This window comes from Marmota monax, unplaced genomic scaffold (genome assembly GCF_021218885.2).
Source record: "Marmota monax isolate L192 unplaced genomic scaffold, Marmota_monax_Labrador192_F-V1.1 WCK01_AAM20220418_F8-fsc00018, whole genome shotgun sequence".
Classification (NCBI taxonomy): Eukaryota; Metazoa; Chordata; class Mammalia; order Rodentia; family Sciuridae; genus Marmota; species Marmota monax.
This window is the reverse complement of record NW_026692201.1, coordinates 15,487,366-15,513,366: the sequence shown is the minus strand read 5'-3', so window position 1 is coordinate 15,513,366 and position 26,001 is coordinate 15,487,366. Positions and strand designations below refer to the sequence as shown.

General features: G+C 36.4%; 1 pseudogene; it reads right to left on the bottom strand.

Moving 5' to 3' along the window:
• Nucleotides 1-1,489: 1,489 nt before the first annotated feature.
• LOC124080516 (heterogeneous nuclear ribonucleoprotein A1-like) lies at nt 1,490-2,880 on the bottom strand (annotated as a pseudogene).
• Between the last annotated feature and the right edge of the window lie 23,121 nt (nt 2,881-26,001).

Sequence of the window (26,001 nt, the reverse complement as noted above, 5' to 3'; positions counted from 1 at the left end):
TAAATACTGTGGAATGCTATAGCTGGAGCATATGGTGATTCCATTCCTAGTCTTTTGAGGAAGCTCCATACTGACTTCCATAGTGGCTATACTAATTTATATTCCTACCAACAGTGTATTAAGTGTCCCCCCTCCACACCACATACTTGCCAGCATTTATTGTTATTTGAATTCTTGATGATTGGCATTCTAACTGGAGCAAGAGGAAAGCTCAGTGTGATTTTATTTGTACTTCTCTGATGGCTAACAATGTTGAAAATTTTCTCATGTATTTGTTTGCCATTTGTACTTTTTCTCTTGAAAAGTCTGTTTAGTTTACTTGCCCATTTATTGATTGAGTTCTTTGTTGTCATTTTTTTTTGGTGGTAAGTTTTTCCCAGTTCTTTATATATTCTGGATGTTAATCATCTGTGGAAGAGTAGCTGGCAAAGATTTTTCTTCCATTCTGTCAGCTCTCTCTTTATGCTATTACTTCCTTTTCTGTGCAGAAGCATTTTAGTTTGATGCCAGCCCATTTATTGATTTGGGGTATTATTGAGCTATAGAAGTCCTACTGAGGGAACCATTGCCTGCACCTATATGTTTATTTCCCCTGTGTCTTCTCGCAGATGCAGTTTCTGGTCTTATTCTTTAGATAATTTTTCCTTAACCCAACCAACTCTGTCTTAGTCTGTTTCAGCTGCTATAAGAAGCTACCACAGAGTGGATGGCATGGCTTACAGATAACAAATACCTATTTCTTAAAGTTATGGAATCAGATCAAAGTACCATTTAGTTCAGTGTCTGCTGAGTGCCTGCTTCCTGGTTTATGGAAAACCACCTTCTTTTTTTATGGTTTTCATTCTGTTCAAGAGAATTAAATTGTTTATTGATTACACATGATAATGGATGATACACAAGCTTTAGTCCCATTTATTACTTATCAGATTCCATTATTCAATGCAGATATTGTATAGGATGTACCAACAATCATTTTTATAACTAAATAATTCTACAGGTGTGCTTGGGTGACCCTTTCAGTAGTGAACTTCAGAAAGTCACAGTTGCACCGAGGTTTCTGAACCTGGCATCATCCTGAATAAATTCTATCTTCACACCATCTTTTACAAAGATGGCTTCAGCGTAGACTAACTTTACACAGCACATTTTTAAAAAGGCACATTTATTCAGTGTCATGATCAGACTATTACATTTAGCAATCAACAGCATGGGTGCAAAAAAAAAAGTCTACATTAAAACACTTTATTGGAATGCTTTACAATTTCCACAGAACAGAAACTAAAACAACCTGTTATCCTGTCATACAATTAGTCACAAATATAGTCCTCAAGTTTTTTGCCCATACATATGAGTATTGTTTAAATCATGTCTTCTTTGTAGCAGCTAGGCCCTGCCACTACTGTGCTTGGCTGAGTTCACAAATCTGTTGTAAACTTCCCTGTCACTTCTCTGGTTCTACTTTCCTGCTAAGCTTTGTTTCCTGGTAGTATTAAAATCTTCTGCCACTGCCATAGCTATTGCTGCTGTGGGAACTACCATAGCCACCTTGGTTTTGTGGTTTGACAAAATATTGACCTCCACCATCAAAAGGTCCAGAGATTCTGCCTCCAAACTTTCCACCCTTCATAGGTCCAAAATTTCATGATTGGTTGTTGTAATTGCCAAAATTATTGTAGCTCCCACCACCTCCAAAATTGCTTCCATCATTACCAAATCCATTGTAGCCATCCCTGCTGCTACCATATCCACCACCACTACGGGCTACCACCAAAGCCACCACGACCACTAAAGTTTCCTCCATGACCAAAATTGTCATTTCCACCAAAACCATTTCCAAGACCACCACCAAAGTTTCCAAAACTGCCGCAGTCTGGCTGGGCACAAATGCCGCAGTCTGGCTGGGCACACAATCACGAGCCACCACACAGCTTGTAGATTCAAACAGCAACTCTTTATTCCCGAACTCACACCAGCCGTCTACAATCACGTTCTGGGGAAATCCACGTTCTCTTCCCAAATCCACCTCTCTGCCCAAATTCACCTCCACTGGGCTTCTATCTCCAAAATATACTGTCTGAATCCCGTGAGAACTCAAGGGGAACTCAGGCAGCAGGATACGCCCTATTCCCAGCAGGAATAATCTTAAACCTTAAACCTGGAACCTAAACCGGGAACGCCCTAATCCGCCTTGGTCCTTGAGCAAGGTCACCTACATTCAATGTCACTGCAACATGGGGTACGCTGGCAAGGAAATTGTCATACCTACTTGGCTAATGGCTCCCAGCACAAAACCACCTTGACCTCTTTGGCTAGATGAAGTACTAGCCATCTCTAGCTTTGACAACACTTTTCTCACTTCATAATTGTGGCCATTCACAGTATGGTATTTCTGAATGAAAGTCTTATCTACAGAGTCATGGTCATCAAAACTTACAAAAGCAAAGCCCCTCTTCTTTCCACTGCCTTGGTCAGTCATGATTTCAATAATTTCAATTTTCCTGTATTGTTCAAAATAATTTCAGAGGTAGTGTTCTTCAGGGTTTTCTTTAATGCCCAACAAAAATCTTTTTCACAGTTTAGTAGGCCCCTTTGTCTTTGAGCATTCTCTCTTAAGACAGCTCTCTTTGGTTCCACAACTCTTCCATCCACCTTATGTAGTCTTGCATTCATGGCTGCATCCACTGCCTCCACAGTGGCAGACATGACAAACCAAAGTCCCAGGAGAGCTTGGTGTTTGAGTCTTCATTACCACACAGTCCGTGAGTGTTCCCCATTGCTCAGAATGACTTCTCAGACTCTCATCAGTTGTTTCAAAGCTCAGCCCCCAATGAATAACTTCCGTACCTGTTTGGGTTCTTTAGGGGACTCTGATGTAGACATGACAGCAGGTGCTGGGAGCCATTAGCCAAGTAGGTAGGAAGAGAGACTTTAATGATGCTTTCTTGGCAGTACCCATGGGCAGAAAAAGGAACACCTCACTTCTTGCTGTGTCCTCACATGGCACAAAGACTGAGGGAGTTCTCTGGTGTCTCTTTCATAAAGGCACAATCACATTTACGAGTGCTCTACCTTCATGGCCTCATCATATTCCATGTTTTTTTAACACTTTCCCAGTAGAGGAGAGGATTTCAACATATGAATTTGGGAAGGACTCAAACATTCAGTTTGTAGCACTCTCTTTTCTCCAAATTAAGAGCTTAATCATTAGAATTTTTCTTGTGTTAATTATTTAATAAAAATTATAATTGACCAGAGCAGGTTTTGAAGACATTTATTGATAGTAGTCACACTTTCATACCTACATGTAATCTAAAGCCTATTAAAAGATTTTCTAATTCTTAGTGCTTAAAAAGCTCAGTTTATTGATAATATGAGAAATAAATGGTAATTTCACTAATGTAGCATTTATCATATTTTAGATTTTTTTTAAAAAGATTTAAGTGATATTCTCAAGAGAATGGAGCAGGTAGCCAGAAGATTTTTGAGAAAGGAGCCAAGAGGGTGAGAGATGTGTGTGGATCACCTATTACGCAGCACATTCTCACATTCAGTAAATATTAATCCTTTTCTTATGAATCCTTCATAGTGTGACTGTCAATGATTAGAAAAGTTTAGCATTCATAAAATAGGATATAGTTTTTGGAATATAAATATAAAATTGTATTACAAAACATTTTACATTATCCATCTTCTTGCTTTTCTGCAGAACTCAAAACGTTCCCCCTCTTTTCTTACATGGCAATTCTCAAAAGTTTGCCTCAGGAACCCAGCTAGATAATTAACTAATCCTCAAATCAATTGAGGTTTATATTATATATATAGGAAGTAATTTTTTATTTTAATATGGGTCTTAAACACAGTTGTTTCCTGTGAAGCAACATATTAATACCAAATCATTATTGGTAAGAGGTAATTTGGACTGCCTTATATTTCATTCCTGATGTTTATAGGCATTGGTGTTTAGACTGTCCCATGTCTACTTGCCCCAGGGCTGTCTTCATCTGCTTACATCAGGTGCACATGCAAGAAAACAACTACAGTTGCATAAAGTGAATGGGAACTTGACTCCAGAGTTTATAATGAGCTCTCTTGCAGCACCTGTGTATATGTGAGTATAGTATCCTAGTTCTGTGGTCTGATTGCTTGGATTTTAATCTGGGGCATAGTACTTACTCTTTGTGTGACACTGGGTAAATTATTTCACTGCTTTGGACTTGTTTCCTCTTCTATAAACTGATAAAATTGTAGCATCCATCTCAAAAGAGATTCAACAAGTTAATGACTGTCAAGTGCTTAGAATAGTTCCAGGTCTTTGGTAAGTATTTTGTATTATTTGTTATTATTATATGACAAATATTAATATAATATGTCTGGATTTTTTATGTGGGTAACCTCAGATCTAATTCATCCATTTAGTCCTACCATATTATAGTCAACTTAGAAGCAATTTTAAACTTGACCTAAATTAGGTATTACATTATCAATGTTGGTTAGGTATTTAATTATGGTTTTTCATATTAAGCTATGGAGTTGAAATATAGGACATGATATCTGGGTTATAATAATATAAAGGTATTACAAAGTATAATTGTTAAAAATAATCAATTTTAAGGATAAATTTTGTAAAAATTTCCCCTATGAATTTTAGTACTAGAATATGTGAGATTACGTTGCACAAAACAAAACCACTCTATTTCTATAATAAAAAAGAATATAAATAAAAACAATATTTATTGTATACAATTATGCTTTTTTATGAATCAAGATATTTAATATAGTTCCACCTTTTTGAGTTTATTGCCTCAGAGATACCTGGGTTACTTAGTTATAAATTTAAGTGTGTGAGTCAGGACTCTGAGTTTTCAGCAACCAAGACATAAGACAGAAAGGCAATCCGAAAAGAAATGACTAGTTCATGTGCAACTCAGAAATCTAAGGGACTGGCTTCAAGTATGGCCATTATATTCTTTCAATTCCTTTTTCCTCTTTATATACCCATGTTCAAGTAGATTTCTAAGTTCTGATTAAATACTTTTTAGCTTACATTCTCACACTTAAAAAGTCATAGCTAAAAGGTCACTGAAGTGATTTACTTTGAGTAAACTGACTGACTTCACATACCCATATCTGAAAATTCACTATGGCCAACAGATGAATTCACCCGAATGATCAGGCCTGAGTCACATTTTTGTCTTTGGAATGTGGGAGAAACTGAGACAACAGGAATAGTGCACAGTCAGACGCTGCTATAAAAGCAACACAAATTCTTGAGCAACACCATCATTAATATCATAAATCTGAAAAGCCAGTTAAGACCTGAGCCATCAGAGAGATGGTTTCAACACAGGTGAAAATAGTTAAAGGATACTTCCCAAAACATCCCTAATAAATCTGAGTGACATTTTGTTCATGCAAAGAATAGCAAAATCCTGGGCTAGGGCTGTAGCTCAGTGGCAGCATGTGTGAGGCATCCATCCTTAGCACCACATAAAAATAAACAAAATAAAGCCATGCTGTCCATCTACAATTACCTAAAATAAAATAAAATAAAAAGAATAGCAAAAGCACCAAGCTAAGCATGGATGGCAAGTGTGATAAACTCCAATGAAATAGATGAAATAAGCAAAATAGTATCTTAACAGTAGCATTTATGTTAGACTGAAGAGAGGTAGAAAACACATTCAGTGTGGTTAATGAGTTATTTAAGATCAGTGATAAAGACTAGATTAAAAACTGATGAAAATATACCTAGTGTGAGCTCAGTGCTTGTCACTGTGAAAGAAAGCAAAACTGTGCCGCCTCTCCTGTCCTCAAGTTTGATGTTTGTCAGGACAAACTTGTAGGTCACCTTAGCCTGGCAATTCAGGCCCCCAAAATGGAGGGAAAGGAAATTATCTAGCCTCTTAATGTATATATATTCTTTCAAACTCTACTTCTTTCTGAACTATGTCCAGAAATAGAAATAGATGACCTCAAAAGTGTTGGGGATTGATAGGTATACTTAGAATTTTGAATGTTAAGTATTTTTTTCCCTTTATAGATTCTTTTGGGCCCAGAAGTCAAATCAATATCTCTCTTTCTCTCTCTCTCTCTCTCTCTCTCTCTCTCACACACACACACACACACACACACACACACACACGAGTGACCCAAATTGAAATTTTGAGCCTGACTCTTACTTGAGAAATATAGTAAGTTTGAAGCTATGTTAACGATGGTCAGTGAATTTTTAAATTGGGAACATGGGAAGAAGGATCATCTATGAATATTTGTGAGAAAAGAGAAAAGATCTCTGGTTTGGGAAGCCAGTAATTTATACACACTTTTATGATGTGAGAAAGTTTTAAATGCTTTGAAAATTTGATTTATTAGAGTTCATTTATTCATTCATTCATTTACAAATATTTATTAAGGCTATTCATTTTTCTAGAAGTCAAGAACCTAGCAGTGAACCCAACAGACATAAATATCTTCTTTTAGTCAGTTCATATTCTAGTTAAGGTAGGAGACAGAGTAGACAAAGAAATTAAACATGCAAGTGCTCTAGAGCAAAGGGATCAGGGCTTTGGAAGAGGGCTTGCTATTTTAAATCATGTATGAGAAGTTGACATTAAGGGAAAATGAAAGGAAGCCAGCTCTGTTGCTGTTTGGGGAAGCAATGCACCTGGTGGAATAGGAAACAGCAAGTGCAAAGGTCCTGAGTTGGAATATGCCAGTGTAGCTAGAGCTGAATGGGTTTGGGAGAGGACTGGAGATAATGTCACAGGAGAAATGGAGACTCATATCATGTAGACCTTTAAGTTTTTGAGGATTTTGACTTCTACTGAGGTTGTGATGAGAAGTCATTGGAAGGTTTTGAGAAGGATAGTGTCATTGTCTGGCATATACATTAAAAAAATAACTGTGGTTGCTATGCTGAGAATATCAGCATATTTCTAGAAGCCAAGAACCAAGACATCAGTTAGGAGGCTATTGTGGTAAGGTAAGAAAGGACAGTGGCTGGAAACCGACTGATAGCAACTGAGATATGGAGAGGTTGTCAGAGACCTGTATTTGCTCTGTAAGTAGAGCTGAACCGTCTTGTTAATGGGTTAGGTAGGAGAAGTGAGCAAAAGAGAGAACCCAGGATGACTTTGAGATCTTTGCCTTGAATAACTAACTGTAAGGCTGGATCTGCCATTTACTTTGTTGGGGGCACTGGGAGGAGCAGTAGGTGGGGACAGAAGGCTAGAAGTTTGGTTATCAATTTTTTTCATTGCTGTTTTTAGTATGATTTGAGATTTACTGTATGTGTAATTATGTGAAAAATCAGCAATCTTAAAGAATTGAAATAAACTTCCTATCAATTTTGGTCAAAACAATGACCAAAAGCTTTTATTTATTTATTCAAATTTTTATGACTGCATGTTAATTACACAGAATAATGGAATGGAGTGTAAGTTTTCCACAGACACAGGCAGTACACAAATCCAGCCACCCTTTTTCCAGGTCCTGTTCCCACTGACCCCTCTCAATCTTTTGTAAGTCACCATTTTACTTCTAGGTTCACTTTTTAAGAGAAATTTTTATTTTTTTTATCTGGAAAATGTAACGAAGTACTTGGTAAACATTTCTTTACAATGTTTAGTATATATTTAAATTGAGAGATTTATACTTTATGCAAATCAATGACATCTTTTAACCCAGAATTCCAGGAGACTTTTCACAATGTACCAGATTCAGTTGAATGTTAATAGATTTAATGATTGATTAATTTTTAATGCGTGATTTTAAAGCAAATCCAGATAGTATATATTTTCACTCATAAATGCTTCTGTGAAAATGCTTATGACTGAAGGATACGTTTTCTTTTTTTTCATCATAAAAAAAGATGTAAAAATTTTATTTTATGAAATCCAGCAATACATAAAACAAATAATTTCTTTTTTATTCTAATTTGTTATATATGACAGCAGAATGCATTACAATTCATATTACACATATAGAGCACAATTTTTAATCTGGTTATATATAAAGTATATTCACTCCGATTTGTGTCTTCATACATGTACTTTGGATAATAATGACCATCACATTCCACCATCATTTCTAACCCCATGCCTCCTCCCTTCCCCTCCAATACCTCTGCCCTATCTAGAGTTTGTCTAATCTTCACATGCTTCTCCTCCCAACCCTGATATGAATCAGCCTCCTTATATCAGAGAAAACATTCAGCATTTGGTTTTTTGGGATTGGCTAACTTCACTTAGCATTATCTTCTCTAATTCCATCCATTTACCTGCAAATGCCATGACTTTATTCTCTTTTATTGCTGAGTAATATTCCATCGTGTGTATATGCCACATTTTTTTTATCCATTCATCTATTGGAGGGCATCTATGTTGGTTCCATAGTTTAGCTATTGTGAATTGTGCTGCTATAAAGGTCTGGGGATGATTTGGCTGTGTCCCTGTAGTATGCTGTTTTTAAGTCCTTTGAGTATAGACTGAGGAGAAGCTGGGTCAAATGGTGGTTCCGTTACTAATTTTCCAAGAACTCTCCATACTGCTTTCCAGATTGCTGCACCAATTTGCAGTCCCACCAGCAGTGTATGAGTGTACCTTTTCCTGTACATCCTTGCCAACACTTATTGTTGTTTGTATTCATAATAGGTGCCATTCTGACTGGACTTAGATGAAATCTTAGAGTAGTTTTGATTTGCATTTCTGTAATTGCTAGCAATGATGAACATTTTTTCCTATATTTGTTGATTGATTGTATATCATCTTCTGAGAAGTGTCTGTTCAGGTCCTTGGCTCATTTATTGATTGGGTTATTTGTTATTTGGTGTTTAGCTTTTTGAGTTCTTTATATATCCTAGAGATTAGTGCTCTATCTGATGTGCAAGTGGAAAAAATTTGCTCCCAAGCTGTAGGCTCTCTATTCACCTCACTGATTTTTTTTTTCTGGGAAGATTTTTAGTTTGACTTGTTGTATCCACTTATTTATAAAGCTTTAGTTTCCACTTATAATCCACGTACTATATCACACGGAAGGCCTCTCCTGTCACAGTATAGGTATGAGAAAGCCTTTAAGCAACTCAAAGTGGGCCAGGTGCAGTGGCACACACATAGCTCCGGAGGTTGAGACAGGAGGATCTAGAGTTCAAAGCTAGCCTCAGGAAGAATGAGGCACTAAGCAACTCAGTGAGACCCTGTCTCTAAATAAATAAAATACAAAATAGTGCTGGAATGTGGCTTAGTGGTCAAGTGCCCCTGAATTCAATCCCTGGTACTGAAAAAAAAGTGACAGTAGTAAAGTTAAATAAAATTCCTCAGTGACTCACACTATGCATATTAAGTAGAACATTTTCTTTTCTTCATTCAACCTTGTGAGAAGTGTTTCTATAGAAACATTTATATGTAAACAAAAGTTACATACCTCTTTGATAAAGTATAGTTTCTGCACACTTAACTGAAATGAAGCTCAGCCTATGTCTACAAATGAACTGAACTGATAACTTTCCTGGGAGCTTAAAAACATTTTAATATTCTGTGTAAAAAAGCAAGAGATTTAAAGGATCTGAAGGGAAGTTTCTAGATGAATTACATTTTGAAAGTATTTAAGTAGACATAAACTTTACACTATTTATAATATTGGGACATTTAAAAGATTAGATGCCTAAGAAATATTTTGATTAATAGATTTATTAATGTGTATTTGTCTCTCAGCTACCTCCAGAATTCAACCTCACAGATTATCATTACGTTTATAAAGCTTACAGTAAAAATTTATTTTTGCCAAAAATATTCTGCAAGATACTGAAAGAAGGGCACAGATTTCAGCTGTTCTCAGATACTTCAAACTGGTCTTTGTGGTGTATCAAGGATTCATTTTGGAAAGGACATCATAGGCTTCCAGGTCTGGAAGTGCCTGTAAGGGTTCATCTGGTTCATCATGCACCCTAAGGATTATTAAAATCGCCAGATGCAAAACCAGTTATAATGGCTGGCTTTCCAACCTGTGAACTCCGGAGAACTCTTCTAAAGGCAGAATCTCCTTTTCAAAGGTATTAAAAATAGGGTTCCTCCTCATTTCACTTTTGCTGAGTTCCCAACAGTGGTGGTGTGTTTTAAAGGGTCTCCTCATAATACTTTAAACCCTTAAAAGAGTTTAGAACTTAAACTTCAAATAATCTTCTCTTTGTCACAGTCTTTTGGTGTTCTTCAAATAATAGTCCTTTGTTTAAAGAAAATCAGACTTAAACTTGTGTATTAAGTGATTAAAGTAAAAGCTCATTATTATGTTTTCCCTGTTCCTTCACCTCTGATCTTTCAACTATGACCTCTGCTTTTGATCCATTTCCAAAGTATTAAAATATAACCTCTATAAAGAACTAGCCTTTATAATAGCACAATCACCAACATGGCCCTTGGTTATTTCCAATTATTCAGGCCTTGTTCTTCAGTTTTGATTCTACCCAGTGGTTTTTTTTTTTTTTTTTGGTTCACTTTATATTAGTGATTACCCACATGCTCTTTCAAAAGTCTCTATCAACATCTAATTACTTTGACTATTAAAAATCATTAAAATGTTAAAAACATTATTTGGAAAACTATTTTTGCAACTATAATTTTAGAAGGAAATAAGCCAAAAAATGAAAAACTGTGTTAGGGTAGAGCATGATAGGTGATTATTTCCAAAATATTCTTGAATACTGTTGCTATATTATTTATACAAATACATACATATATACTTACACATAAACATATAAGATGGGTTAAAATATCAAGTATGTTCAACTCTCTGTTAATAATAGTATTTTTAAAGCATAGCTCATTGGTCATTTTTGGGAACCAAGTCATTATTCTGAAAACTGATCAATAAAGTTAAAAATATTTTTGAGAACAATTTTAAAATCCCAGACATTTAAAAATATTTTTTGTTATTTGTCCAAACAGTGAAGATTTTTCTTTACCTTCATCCTTAATATTCCAGATGCATTTTATATTTGCCACTATTGTAATATACTGGGGTTCCAGGTTTTACAAAAGTCAATTTTGGAACATTTAAGAACTTAGTAAGTAATATTCTTTTCAGTGATAGGCTTCAATAAAAAATTAGTGGTGCTGTTTAAACAAAATTTAAAAAAGTTTGTTTGTTTGTTTTAATAACCATTAGTAGATAAAAAGTCAAGTCAAGATTTCACTGGTGTTTTTTACCAGAACTCATGAGACTCTCTTAAGGCTTTCTTCATCCCATGGAGCCTGGAGCTATCTCAAAATATCTCAAGAGCTCCTTAGCATCTTGTGGAGGAATATGGTTTTAAACTTCAGTTTCTACCAGAATGTGACACATTAATTAGTGGCTATAATATTTATACTAATACATACATATATACTTACACATAAACATAAAAGATGGGCTAAAATATCAAGTATGTTCAAATCTCTGTTAATAATAGTATTTTTAAAGCATAGCTCCTTGGTCACTTTTGGGAACCAAGTCATTATTCTGAAAACTGATCAATAAAGTTAAAAATATTTTTGAGAATAAGTTTTAAATCCCAGACATTTAAAAATATCTTGTTATTTGTCATTGCTTTGAATGCTTTGTACTTTTTCACTTTTGTACTTGGGTAATGAGTGAGGGTGACATCTCCTATCTCAAAGTCAAATTCTCCCTAGGATGAATTCTGACCCAGAACGTTTCTCTGCCCTGACCCACCTGCTACCAATACTTTCTCTATATTGTTCTCTTTGCTGGTTTTGGTTCTTATTTCAACAGGAATTCTCTGACAAACTTTTTCTGGGACACTTTTTTTTTTTCCTAGAAGGAAAAGACAAGTTCCTACCTTTCTCTTCTTGATGGTGAACACATTTACTTACATTCAGCAAGCATATTTGTTCAAAACATTTACTTCTGCAAACATGCAGATGAAGCTAAAATGTTCCTATCTTCAAGGAATCTTCCTCCAACCTCCCAGATGGAATTAACTGCTCCATTCTCTTGTATGTTCATGGAACTTGCTTTATAACTTTATTGTAGCACTGATTGTGTTTTATAGTCACTTACTCACTTAATGGTGTGGATCTCCCTGGATATGAGCATTACAGGAGAAGAGGCCATGTCTTATTTATCCTTCTCTCTAGCATAATTTCTGGTCCTTGGTAAATATTCAATAAACATTTGTTGAAAAGTAAAAAAAAAAAAAAAAAGAATAAACAAATATTCTTGTGTACTTTTTTGTCTCTCTACCAAACAATTTCTTGCTTGCGCTTATGGAATTTTTTGTTTATTTGTTTTCAAGGATACTGTGCTTTTACATATATTAAGTGGAAATTTGATTTTTAACTAAGTAACCTTAATTCTTAATTTTCCTTTAAATTCAACTTGAATAACCCATGCATTAGTGAAACACTGTGGGGGCTTCATTTTATATTTGAAGTGAAACACTGGAAAACCCTGACTGAATTATTTCAAAAAAGCAAAAATTTTGGTTAGTCCAATCATTTGAATTACCCTGTTAGGACCTGCCATCAACACACAACACTTGCCATCGATGATTTCTAATATTTTGGCAGCAGTTTTCTTTCCTTTGGCAACCTTCTCTTTACTCTGCTTCACCATCCTGCTGTCCTGGCTCTGCTTTATCTAGCCCTCCACTTCCCACCCTCTCACTTCAAAGGGCCTTGTTTTGGTTTAGGGATAGTGTGGGTTAAGAGGTTTCCTGGGTGAGTCACAGTTTCTTCATTTTTAGAGAGGGATAATAAGGTCTAGGTTCTTTGCAAAAATCAAATATATAATACAGGTGAAAATTGCCTGTGAACTCTAAGAAGCTACGTAAAAGATTGTCACTTTGAATTTATGAGCGGCGTTATGTGTAGTACCAGAATTCAGTACTTTTACTTATGTCTCTCTCTATGTCCTGTATGATAAAAAGTAAGTAAAACAATAATCCAGTCTTCTTGTAATTTGGATCTACTTAGGTCGTCCCCAGGGGCCATTTTAGTAATAGCCATTTGAAGAGAATGTCCCTTTTTCTGTTGACTAATCCTGCAAAGCTGGGCCCCAGGTAAAACCTGGAGGGCGGGTGGATGAGAAAGAGCATGGATCTGGGAAGACTGGAAGTGAGGGACAAGGACACCAAGTGGGAAACCATAGAATACATGGTTACATTATAGAGATGACCCTATAATCAGAGTACCAAAGTAGCAATTATAAATTATAAAATTTTCTTTTAAACAAAATTACATTTAAATATGGATTTAAAAGAAAATCTGTGATGTAAACAGAGTCATTTAAAAACCATTAGGTGGTGAAAATTTTCCAAATTAACAAAACAGAAGTTTTAATTCTCACTTTGTTAATAAGTCTGGCTGGGCATAGTGATACATGCCTGTAATCCCAGTGACTTGGGAAGTTGAGGCAGAAGGATAGCAAAGTCAAGGCCAGCCTCAGCAACATTAGTGATACACTGTCTTGAAATAAAAAATAAAAAAAGAATTGGGATGTAGTTCAGTGGAGCTTAGAGCACTCAGAGCACTCCTAGATTCAATCCTCAGTACCTTGCCCGCCCCCCCAAAAAGCATTCCAAACCAGTATATCTGAAGAAAAAGATGTTACTGTAGGTTACCAATCAAGACATAAGAAACCAAGGTCAACTTTGATATACCAAGTTGTTAGCCTACTTGTATTTATAGTGATGTTTTCACTCTTAGGGGAGAAACTGCATAAAGATAAATGCTGGGCTGGGGATGTGGCTCAAGCAGTAGCGCGCCCGCCTGGCATGCGTGCGGCCCGGGTTCGATCCTCAGCACCACATACAAACAAAGATGCTGTGTCCACCAAAAACTAAAAAATAAACACTAAAATTCTCTCTCTCTCTCTCTCTCTCTCTCTCTCTCTCCTCTAAAAAAAAAAAAAGATAAATGTTAAAGAAACCTATGGTGAACACCTGCACACATACTCACATATATAACATACTTGTTTAAGGATATGGAGTGACTGAAATTTCATGTTAATCAAACTTGTCTTTTATGGTCTTCCAGGTAACCTTAATTATTTATGTACTACAAAATTCATAATATTTCTAATGTTAATTTAAAAACAAGTATGTTGGAAAAAACTTAGGAAGATTACAGAATATCATGAAAAAGACATTAATTAAACCTCAGTATCACACAGTTCCAGAGAGGTGAAATAGCAAGATGATGTGGGTGATAAATACAAATATGGAATGGGGAAATTGGAGGAATCTTGTCTAAATTGTCAAGAAACAGTTTACCTGTAGATACTCCCCTGGGATGATTCATATGCTACCATTATGTTTTCTAGCACATTTACTTTAGCTTTACCATCTTCAAAAATAAGTGCTATATGTTTTGCCAAAATTAAAGGAAAGTGGAAAAGCAGGAAGAATAACTTAAACAAATTTCCTGGTTTCCAGGTAAGATCCAGGAGAAGTTGCTTACTCCAGTGTTGTCCTTCGTTCACTTTATTGCATTGCAGTTAGTTGTCTTGCTAAATAATTTTGTTTCTAGATTCTAGCCCTTGGATGATAAATGGTTAGACATTATTCAGTCATTATCTGAGATGAAAGTTCTGACTAAAATTAGTTCAAGTTAACCCCAGAGTAGGCTGTTGTTTGGTCTCAGAGGAGACAGACACATCTTCTGGTGGCCATCTCAGCCACCCTTCCTTTCTCTCTTCCTGTGGTCTGACCTCCCCTGCCCCCAATTCCTTTTTTTAAATATATGTTTTTAATATTTATTTTTTAGTTTTAGGTGGACACAGTATCTTTATATTTATGTGGTGCTCAGGATAGAATGCAGTGCCTCATGCATGCTAGGCGAGCAATCTACCACTGAGCCACAATTTCCCACCCCGCAATTCCTTTTTGAGCTCACCTTCTGCAACTATTCCTCTTTATCACACAGTTCCACCTACACTGGCCTCCTGGCTGTTCCTGAAACACTACACGTATGCTCTGCATTTTGACCTTTGCATTAGCTGCTTCTCCTGCCTGGAACATTCTTGTTATAGATATATACTTAATTAACTCTCTCAGTGATCATTTTCTCAACCTAACAGTCTAGTAGACATCATTATCAATCACCCAAAGCCAGCTCTCTACCACAGGACTGATCACATTTCTGTCCTCCCCTAAAGTTAGACATGGCCATATGACTTGTTCTAACCAAAGAAATATTAGCAGAAGTGACATGTTTTACTTCCAGGTAGCTAGGTTTATCTTAATTTATCAGAGAATAAATACTTCTTTCTTCTCTGATCTTCAGCTGTTTGGGGATAACAACATGAGCAATATTTATTATGGCCTGTTACATGGGAGGATTTAAAAAAATTTATTGGTACATTATAATTATACCTAATAGTAGGATTCACTGTTACATATAAAGTCCTGTGTGAAATTTTTCATGTTCCCTTCCCTATGTCACTGCAATGGGAACTTTTGTTATTCTCTGAGTGAGGACAGCATGGACAGAATGTCCAGCAACTATAATGGACATGTTGTATGAGCCAGAAGTAAGTCTTTGCTGTTTTAGAGCAACTGCTGAGATGTGGAAGTCATTTTTACTGCAAAATAACATACCCAATCCTGAACATTACACCTATTCCTATTCAGTACTGGAACCTATCCACCACCCCCACTCCTGAGCACTATGTTACCTTTCTTTGCTCTATGTTACCTTTCATAGCACTTATCATCTTCTAACCAGACACTACATAATTTGCTTACTATGTTTATTTTCTATTTTCTTTATCACCCTATTTGCTTCCCTCCACTAGAATGTAACTGCATGGTCAGGGTTTTTGTTTTGTTTAATTATGTGAGCATAAGAATGTTGATAAATATTTATTGAAATAATGAGTGAACAAATGAATACTAAGTACCACCATATACGTTCTGTGTGTTGGGGATGCAGAGATGAATAGACTATCCCTGCTCTGACCGATTTTCATGACTGACATATAGTTATTTGAGGAAGGTGTTGAAAGAGCAGAGGGACAGCCATAGCACTATAGGGAGATTCTGTATTCATAGTCCAGGATTAAAAAGGAGAACCACAGAGAATGAATCTGCAAAAGCCAACAGAGGAGGGTGTGGCAAGGGTTCAACATGTCAAATTCTGCATGGAAGTTAAGAACTTGAAACGAGCCCACTGGATTTGACTTGTGCGACATTGGGGACTTCAGGGAAAGTAGCTTGTAAACTTGGTTTTGCTTACCAATGTGCAAAGAAATCCTTAAATCCTGCTTCAATGAACTTGGGTTCTCTGAAGATGCTGATGAAACCAGAGTGACTTGCTCAGGATCACACAGATAATTTGTAGCAAAATGGAGTTCAAATGCTTTCTGCATTTCTTTTTCATTCTTTGCCTCAAGATTGTTTTTAGATATATGAAAGGTCCTAGTAAACCAGGCCTAACAGATCAGCAATAAGACACATCCTTGTTTCCCTTCTTTTTCTCCCCTGTCCTCAGCTAATTCATTACCCAGTCCTCCTAACTCTTTTTCCAAAATGTATCTCCCTTCTATTCTGTCACCCACTCCACGTCCACCACTGCAGCTCAATCCAGCCATCATCTTCTGCACATGCTACTGCAGGAGCCTTGTGCCCTGATGCTTCCACCAACTTCCCCACTACAGTCATTTTTAGCAGCACAATCTCAACTCTCTTTAAAAATCAGATCATGTTATTATCTTGCTTGGACATTCCAAAACAGTTTCCCATAACACTGATAATGTCACCCAGCACATTCCTACAAGGTCCATGTACTATAAATTTGCCACCATTTTGGATTGAGCCACCCTCTACCTTCTGCATCATTACTGGTTTGGGCACTGTCCTTTCTTTCCTTAGAGAAGGCAGCACATTCTTGCCCTGTGGTCTTTACACTTCTGTATCCTTTTCCTAGATGATTTCTCCCCTGATTTTCACTTGGCTAGCTCTTCCTTCTCACTCAGCTCTCAGCTCAAATGCCAGCTCCTTAGAGGTCTTCCTTCCCATTCTAACCAAAGGACCTTCCCTCATTCTGTCTTTATTACCACAAAACCTATAGTGTTGGGGGTGGGCACTGGGAATGGAACCTAGTGCTTCACATGTTAAGAAAGTTCTCTGGGGATGGGGCTAGGGCTCAGCTGTAGAGGGCTTGTCTTGTGTGTGTGAGGCCCTGGGTTTGATCCTTAGCACCACATAAAAATAAATAAAATAAAGGTATTGTGTCCATCTACAACAACAACAACAACAAAAAAGAAAGTCCTCTGCCACTGAACTACAATGCCAATGACATTAATTATCACTTTTTGAAATTGTATTGCTTATTTATGTGTCTGTCATGTCCTTGAGAATAAGGACATCTTGTTCTCCTTAGTATTTCCAGGGCCTAGAATAGTGTTTGGATCAAGAATAGTAGCTCTTATATGCAGCACTTGTGTGACACTGGTCTAAGCACTTTACAGTTATTAATTCATTTAATCTTCACATGTATTCTTTGAGGCAGGGACAGAGCAAACCTTCATTTACAGGTGAGGAAATCAAGGCCAAGACATAGATCATTAAAGTTCTTCTTAAGCCAGTAAACAGGCAATGTTTCAGAACAGAACTGCTCAAACTTAGACACCCATCAGAACCACATGCCCAAATTCAACATTTCTCTTTCAGTAGATCTGGGATGGGTCCTAAGAATTTTCATTTTCAAAGTTTCCAAAGGTGGCTGTTGCTGCTTTGAGAACTAATGCAGTAGAATTAACAAAGCATTTTCCTGTATTATGCATATTAATGCTCATATTCCCATGAAAAATTATTATACCCATTTTGTGGATGAGGAATCAGAAGCTCAGAGAAGCTCATTGGTTTTCTCACAACCACAGAGGCAGTGAGTGGAAAAGTTGCTTAGACCCAAGTCTTTTGGCTGTAAATCAAGAACTCTTGGCATTGCCCTAAGAGGCTTCTGCCTGGTATTGAATTTTTCATAGTGATGCTCCAGTAGGTAAATTGTAAAGACTTCATGGAGTTGGCAGATAAACAAAGGAAGCTCATGGGAACAGAGGGAATTTACATCTTCTGCTCTGTTTTGACTTAATTAATTTGAATGACCAAGATGGTTTCTAAACAAGCTGACTTGATTGTAATTTATTTTTTGTCTAATTTAGACATGCCATAAATATGATCCAACCATTTTTCCTTTGTGTTTGCTATAATACGAGGTGTATGATAACATTGCAAATGAGGCCTTCCTGGATTTTTTTTTTTTTTTTTTTTTTTGCTGTTAAAGAAACTTTGCTGCAGAAAGAAAGTAGAAATTCAAGAGTACTTATTGGAAAATTTACAATATTTTAACACTTACATTTAATCCTTTTTTATAAATAAAAATTGTTCTGAAAGGATTTTTAAAAAATTTTACAGAAGACAATTTTTGCTAAAATTTCCTAAAAAGTACTGAATTTTTTTTCTTGGATAGTGACTCAACTGCACAACAGAGATTTGAAGCTACAAAACTTGGTTTTCCTCAGGTTCTCTCTGGCATTAACATTCTGATGCCATATTCTTATGACAAAGACTAATAAGAAGAGAAAATGGCACACCCTGGAACTATTTTAGTGATAAAGATAGGAGTGGGAAATGGTAAAAACCTACCTTGTTCTCATTACCACCGTGCTAAAACTGTCATCAATTATAATCACTCACCACATCCCTTGCGGGAGACTTTGTTGCTAACTTCTCTTCAATACAAACTCAGTCTCCTTTAATCCAGTCTGGATGTGAAATATATATGGAAATATATTGATAGTGCTTACATCAATGGCATTTTCTTCACTTATAAAAGCATGTGTTGAGAAAGAAGTGATGTCAGCACATAATAGCTGGGTTTCTATAAGACAGTTATTTCTGTTTTATTGCCCATCATCTTATAGGCAAAACAGAAAACGTTTCAAGCATTTACCTTGACTTATATTTCATAGTCATAGTTATGCAGAACATTTCTTTTGTCTTTGCCCAGTGCACAAAAGTATCAGTTCACTTCCCCCACCTTTGTCCGTGGCCTTATGCCCCCCGCTTCCTTTTCTTTTATTCAACAAAGAATTATTGGGTCCATGATTCTCCATAGTTTGAATGGTAAGACATTGACAGTCATGCTGCAGATGAAACCATGAACATGTGAGAACACCTATGAGTCAAGATGATACATTATATGAAGAAGCAAGAAAATAGTACCCAGGAGGTGACACAAGCATGCAGTGGGGATAGAGATCTCTGTGGAACTGTTATTTTGAGGATGGCTTCATAAGAAAGTTTTGAGTATCTATGGCTGCATGATAACTGTCCCAAAATGTAGTAGCTTAAAACAATAGTAACCTATTATTTATCTTAATTATACCATCTGGGCCAGGCTCAGCTGTCTTCTGCTTCATCTGTTGTCTGCTAGTGTTGGATGTCCAGGATGGCTTCTTTATTCGAATGTCTGGCACCTCCTCTGCTGGAACAGGTGGCAGCTGGCTGAGCAACACCCCCACTCCTGCCCGCCTTCTGCAGTCTCCTGAATAGAGTTTTTTGCATGGTGGCTCAGGCTCCAAGACAGCACATCTCAAGAACACAAGTCTCAGTGTGCAAGCACTTACCAGGACTGCTTGTTACCCAAGCTCATATCCAGCTGGTCAAAGCGAGTCAGTGTGGGAACATGGTTCTTTGTGGCCACCAATCCGAATGGAGCATTTGGAGGACCTGATGATACATGGGCATGAAAAAATGTTCTCTCCTTTCAGATATGGAGAACTGGGGCTTGAGTGATTAGAAAACATGTGGTAACACTAGCCAGGAGAGAAGAGGTTACGTAGGAGGGTCAGTTTCTGATATGAGGAGTTTGAGATCATGAAAATGTTCACTGGGTAGGTAGAGAAAACTTACTCGAACAAGAATGTGAGCAGAAGACTGGAGTACTAAACTCTGGAGTCACGTATAAGTAAAGTTGTGTGAGTGGAAGGGTTCTGAGAGACAGAAGTTGCATAAATGAACTTTGAACTATATTCCAGTTAGAAGTTGGGAAGAGGAAGACAGCCAGATTAGGAGACAAAAATAGTGCATAATTTCTATATTTTGTGATACTGTTACAATTTCTTTATTTCTAGTTGAATTTGGCTCTCATTCATTCACATATGTGGCTTGAGTTAAAAAAATTCAGTTTTATTTTAGTACCTTTTACTGTGGAACATCTTTAGTGCTTAAGATTACTGATTTTCAAATATGTATTTACTAATAATAACATTTATTTTTTATATATCAAGCTTACATCCTTTTAAAAATACCTTTCTTTTATTTACTTTTATGTGGTGCTGAGGATCGAACCCAGGGCCTTGCACGTGCTAGGTGAGTGCACTACTGCTGAGCCACAGCCCCAACCCCTGATAATAACATTTCTTTGAGATTTCCTCATAGTTCTGAAGTAGGGTGGAATCATTATTTTTTTTTTTAAAAAAGGTAATTATACAGTTTGACAGAATTAAATTTTACTTTGTTTATCAGTCTACCTACATACTGTCCTGCCTTTTTTTTTTTTTTTTTTTTTTTTGGTGGTGCTGGGTATTGAACCCAGGGCCTTGTGCATGTGAGATAAGCACTCTACCAACTGAGCTATATATCCCCAACCCAACTGTCCTGCTTTTGGAAACATTAAAAAAAATGGTATAAAAGCTTGGTTTCAATGATTAGTCAATTTTATTCTTATGCAACGAACTTTATGTTAAGACTAGATCAACACAAGCCCAGGAGATTAAAAGTTTATTGCAGAGATATTTTCTTGGTATCCACCAAAAGAATAAAGTCAATTTCCAGAGGAAATTAATAGTTTTCTATGAATACATTGTACACTAAATGAGAACTGTTGATTGAGGAACTAAAATCAGAAATTCCCTGGAAAGTGGTCAGGAAGTTTTGAATTGTAAAATTTGTATAATCACTGTCTCATGTCACCAAGGTGCTCAGGGAGGCCTCAGGGAGCTCTTAAAGGTAGATTGCAGCCCAATTCAATGTGACACCAGCCCAAACCACTTTGGGCAGGCCCTAGAGACCTCCCCGACAGTGGCCAGAGGAAATAGACTAAACCACAGAAACCAAGTGGAATGCATTATCTTTACTCAGTCCTCTGCTTTTAAAGCAAAATGTGGAAGCTAAGAACTCAGTCCATTTCTATTTTCTTCTTCGCTTTTAAATCATTTTAGAACTATTATATGGAAAACACCTATACAAGCTTGCTTGTCTCCAAGAATACAATGAGAAAGATATAAAATGTGATTGTAATTTTATATGTGCTGTATAACGATTTTATTAAGTACGTTACTTGGCTGACTCCACTTTTTTTTTTTACTTTAATGGTAACATAGATATGTGTTATATAGGCCATATTTCCCCTGCATTGTGACCCAATAAAAATAGGTGACATTTATTGAGCTCCTACTATGTCTTAACTGCTTTATGTGTATTCTTTCATTTGATCCTTACCACAGTTCTATGAGTTAGGCACTATTATTATCCTTATTTTGTGGGTTAGGGAACTGAGACACAGAGAGGTTATACAAGCTGTCCAAAGTAACACAGCAGGATTTAAACATGAATTTCTGAATTTGCAGTCAGAACTTTCAACTACTATCCAGGCACCAGACATTTATGATCTTTCTCCTACTGTGTTGTAATTCCTTTATTTTCAACCTTTTAAAATCTTGAACTGTGAAACTGAGGACAAATTTGTCCAATAGAGAAAGGGAACTCATTATAATATTTTCTTGATGTTTTCTCATCATAACCTAAGTGGCTACATCTGAAATCAGGTAGTTATTAGTAATAATAAATACATGCCACTTTCTATATATCAGTACTGTTAACAACAGTGCATATTAGTTTTAGTTCATTTAATTCTCATGAGACCCCTATGAGATAAGCATTCTTACTAACTTCCTTTTGGAATTATTATATGGAAAACATCTATACAAGCTTGCTCGTCTCCAAGAATAAAAAAAAAAAAAACAGAGAGAGGTTAAGTTATATGTCTGGGATCACCCAGCTATTAATTGGCACAGTCAAGGTTCAGATCTGGCAGTCTAACCCCAGAATTCATGTGTTTAACCACTACATATATTGCCTCTTTATTTTTATTTTTTTTAAACAACATCTTCATTACATAATGATTTTGATAACTAACTTAACCTACAAAAAGGCTAAGATGTATTTCATCCCTCTCCCCTAATTTCTGTTAAAAACTGATTGGTTTAGACTAGGATAATGAAGTTATTCTTTGTATTTAACAATCTTTGCAGTTTATCTTACCCTTCTAAAGTAATTTTGTTTATTAGAGGTCTACTTATTCAATCAACTGTATACTCAGGGCCAGGAAACGTGAATCTTCACCCATCATTGGCACAGAAGAATATTGAACTTAGATTAAATATTGTTTAAATAAAATAAACTCCTGATCCCGTTTGAAAACAAAACTAACATTAGAATATTCCATCATCATCTCATTCACAAGTATAGAAATAGATGCATCCCTTGATATTTGCAAGTTCTTCTGCACTAGAGGGCTTCTGTAAGGACCCACAGTAGCTATTTCATGCTCACAAGTGAGCCTATTGACGCAATACTGACAAGTCTTTTATGGTATACCATCTAACACTATGCATTCTTGGAGAAAAGATAGCTTACTGACTTTGTTATTCCAGAAAAGCAATTATCAAAATGATTGTTGGGAATAATTCTCAAAATTACACCAAGGTCCCTTCTGTAAAGCTATAGTGATGCTGTTGAGAGAGAAAATGACAACAGAAGAGGTCCAGGTAACTCTGTGTTGCTAGTGTTTATCAAGCAAACATTCTGATGCCTGAAACCCAGAGTCAGAGAATGGGTGAGTCTGGGGACGTCACCTTTCTATGGAACATGTTCAACACCAATCTGTTGAAAGGAACCTTACTTGATGGAGCCAGAAATTCTTAACTTCTCTCATGGCGTCCCCGACAAGCAGAATGACTAAATATTATGGCTAAAACACTGAGCATTCTTCTTAATGTTGCAATGCAAAAGAAAATAGTTTTTGAGCAAATTACTTAACAAATACAAGAACAATGTACTTACTATGCCATACTATGAGATCATCTTCTTTCTATTTATTATGTTATGAGATTTGAAATTTTTCAGTTTTCAAAATTGATTCTTACAACACTTTGCTGATCATAAAATGAAGACACTTGTTAAAATTTATCTTAAAGCCACTGGAATACTTTTTAAATCCATGGGATCTAAAAAATAGTGGAATACAATAGTGTCACTTATAGAATTTATGCTTATAAAGTTTTCTCTAGTCCAACTAAATTAGAGCTTCCAGTGAATTTTTTAATGTGAAAATAATTTTTACTCTTTGTTTCTTTAATTTTAGTCTTTTAAGTGATTTTTTATTTTAAAAGCATTCACAAAATTGTGAAATACAGAATCACTGAGAGTATATACATAGTGACTACATATCATTCTAATACTTTTCAGGATGTGAGTATAATTATATATATTATACTGGTAGATTTGTTGTCTCATTGTAAGAGTTATAATATAGCTTTAACATCATAACTGAGAATTCTTTGGGATTTTTGTTATACATGAACAACTGAATTAATATCCTTTAGTTATAGTCATTCATTCAGTGAACACAAAGTTTAGGAAATATTCTATATAGGAATGTGAATCATAAAGCAGAAAGATTTTTATGTAGCTACTTGTATCCCCACAATGATAGTAAGTATTAAACCAAAGCTAGAAGGAGATTCCTTACTTTCATATGGCCTTCAAATAAACCAACTAAATTCTTTTTGAGTTTGAATTTCATGTATTTCAATAACCATAGGCTCTTTTTTGGAATCTTGTTATCACAGGATGGGTGATTTTAGAAATGTTTTTATTTAAGCCATAAAATAAAATGTACCCCTGCTATTGCATGGATATTTCATGACTTTGGATTTAACACGAGTCAGTCTTTTCTTTGCTAACACGAAAGTCAAAATAAAAAAGGCAATACTTCTATTTTATATGAAACATTACTAACTATTCTTGCACTGGAGAAAAAGTTTTGCTGTTTCACAGTGAATTCCAAGAGAGCAGGACCCAGTAGATACCATCAACTCAAGTTCAGTAGCTGGCTATGGACTGGAAGATTAATGACAGACTTGAACTGTGGGCTGTGCCTACATTATAAAAAACAAAGCCAGCAAGGTTATTTGAAGATTTGATCAATATAAGCGCAGTTTTATTCTGAGTTAATGACTCAGTTCTTCACTGAAGTTAATGTATTAGTTCAGTGTACATATAATCTTGTTTTTTTTATTAGCTTTAAAGCAATAGTCCATCAATAGTAATTATTTAGCTTTACTAGAATGACAGAAAGGGTTGTAAGAGAATTGTATGTAAATATATTCATTCATCCATTCATTTATTCTCTCTCATTCATTCATCCAACAAACATTTGTTACCTTCTTGGTATGTGTTAGGCCCATTCTGGCCTTCAACATACCTCAGTGTGCCCTAAATCCAATGACATGTCCCTCATATAGATAAAAAAAGAGAAGAACTACCACAGGGAGGCCATGTGAATATGGATGCAGGGACTGGGGGAGAAGCCATAGCCAGGGAATGCAGAGGGCCATTAGAAGCTTCAAGTGCAATCAACAGTTCCTCCCTAGAGCCTCTGGAAGAAGCCCAGACCTGGGGTACCTTGATTTTAGACTTTGACCTCCAGAACCATGAGAAAATAAACTTCTGTTGTTTTAAACCATCACATTTGTAGCAACTAATTCTGGGATAACAGTTAGACTCTGATTCCTACTGTCTTATTTTGTCATGGACATTCATTCAGCAGCTGCATGTGGATATCTGACCCAAGTCAGGACAGAGAGGACTGGAAGAAAGGACCAGGGGAATAAGTTTTCACTTTCTTTGAAGTTAAGAATTTAGTGAGTTTCTTGAACCAGAGGATGGTGGTGGAAACAGGTTGAAGAACTAGTTAGGAGGAAAAGGTGAGAGGACTTGGTGATGGACTATATACCTGAGTGAAGAAGAGAAGCAGGTATCACTTTTAAGATTCACGTTTCCTTGTGTTTGGCAGAAATGTTATGTTTTATTCCTCAAGGATTATTTACTGACCAGTGCCGCAGTCTGGCTGGGCACAAATGCCGCAGTCTGGCTGGGCACACAATCACGAGCCACCACACAGCTTGTAGATTCAAACAGCAACTCTTTATTCCCGAACTCACACCAGCTGTCTACAATCACGTTCTGGGGAAATCCACGTTCTCTGCCCAAATCCACATCCACTGGGCTTCTGTCTCCCAAAAAATACTGTCTGAATCCCGTGAGAACTCAAGGGGAACTCAGGCAGCAGGATACGCCCTATTCCCAGCAGGAATAATCTTAAACCTTAAACCTAGAACCTAAACCAGGAACGCCCTAAACCCGATTATCTTAAACCGGGAACACCCTAATCCGCCTTGGTCCTTGAGCAAGGTCACCTACATTCAATGTCACTGCAACATGGGGTACGCTGGCAAGGAAATTGTCATACCTACTTGGCTAATGGCTCCCAGCAGACCAGTATGGTCTAGCACTGTCCTAACTCTTGGAATGCTGGTCAATAACAGAATCGTGCCCCGTCAGAGATTACAGGTAAAAGAAGATGAGGACAAATTATAATTCATGAATGTGTTCATAAAGCCAAATAGAAATCTCAGTAATTTATTAAGAACATTGACATAGTTTATGTTGGACCTCGAGTGGTCATTATATCACAATTATGTCAGACAGAGCTGAACCAGCAGACCTCATGGGACAAGCAGACACCCTTTTAATGTAATAGAATTTTGATAAAAGAATTCCCAACACAGTGTCCTTCTGCTGGGTTGAGATGAGAACACTGATAGTTAGATGTCATGGTAATATTCTTATATCTAAACAAAAGAATAATTATTTTCTTC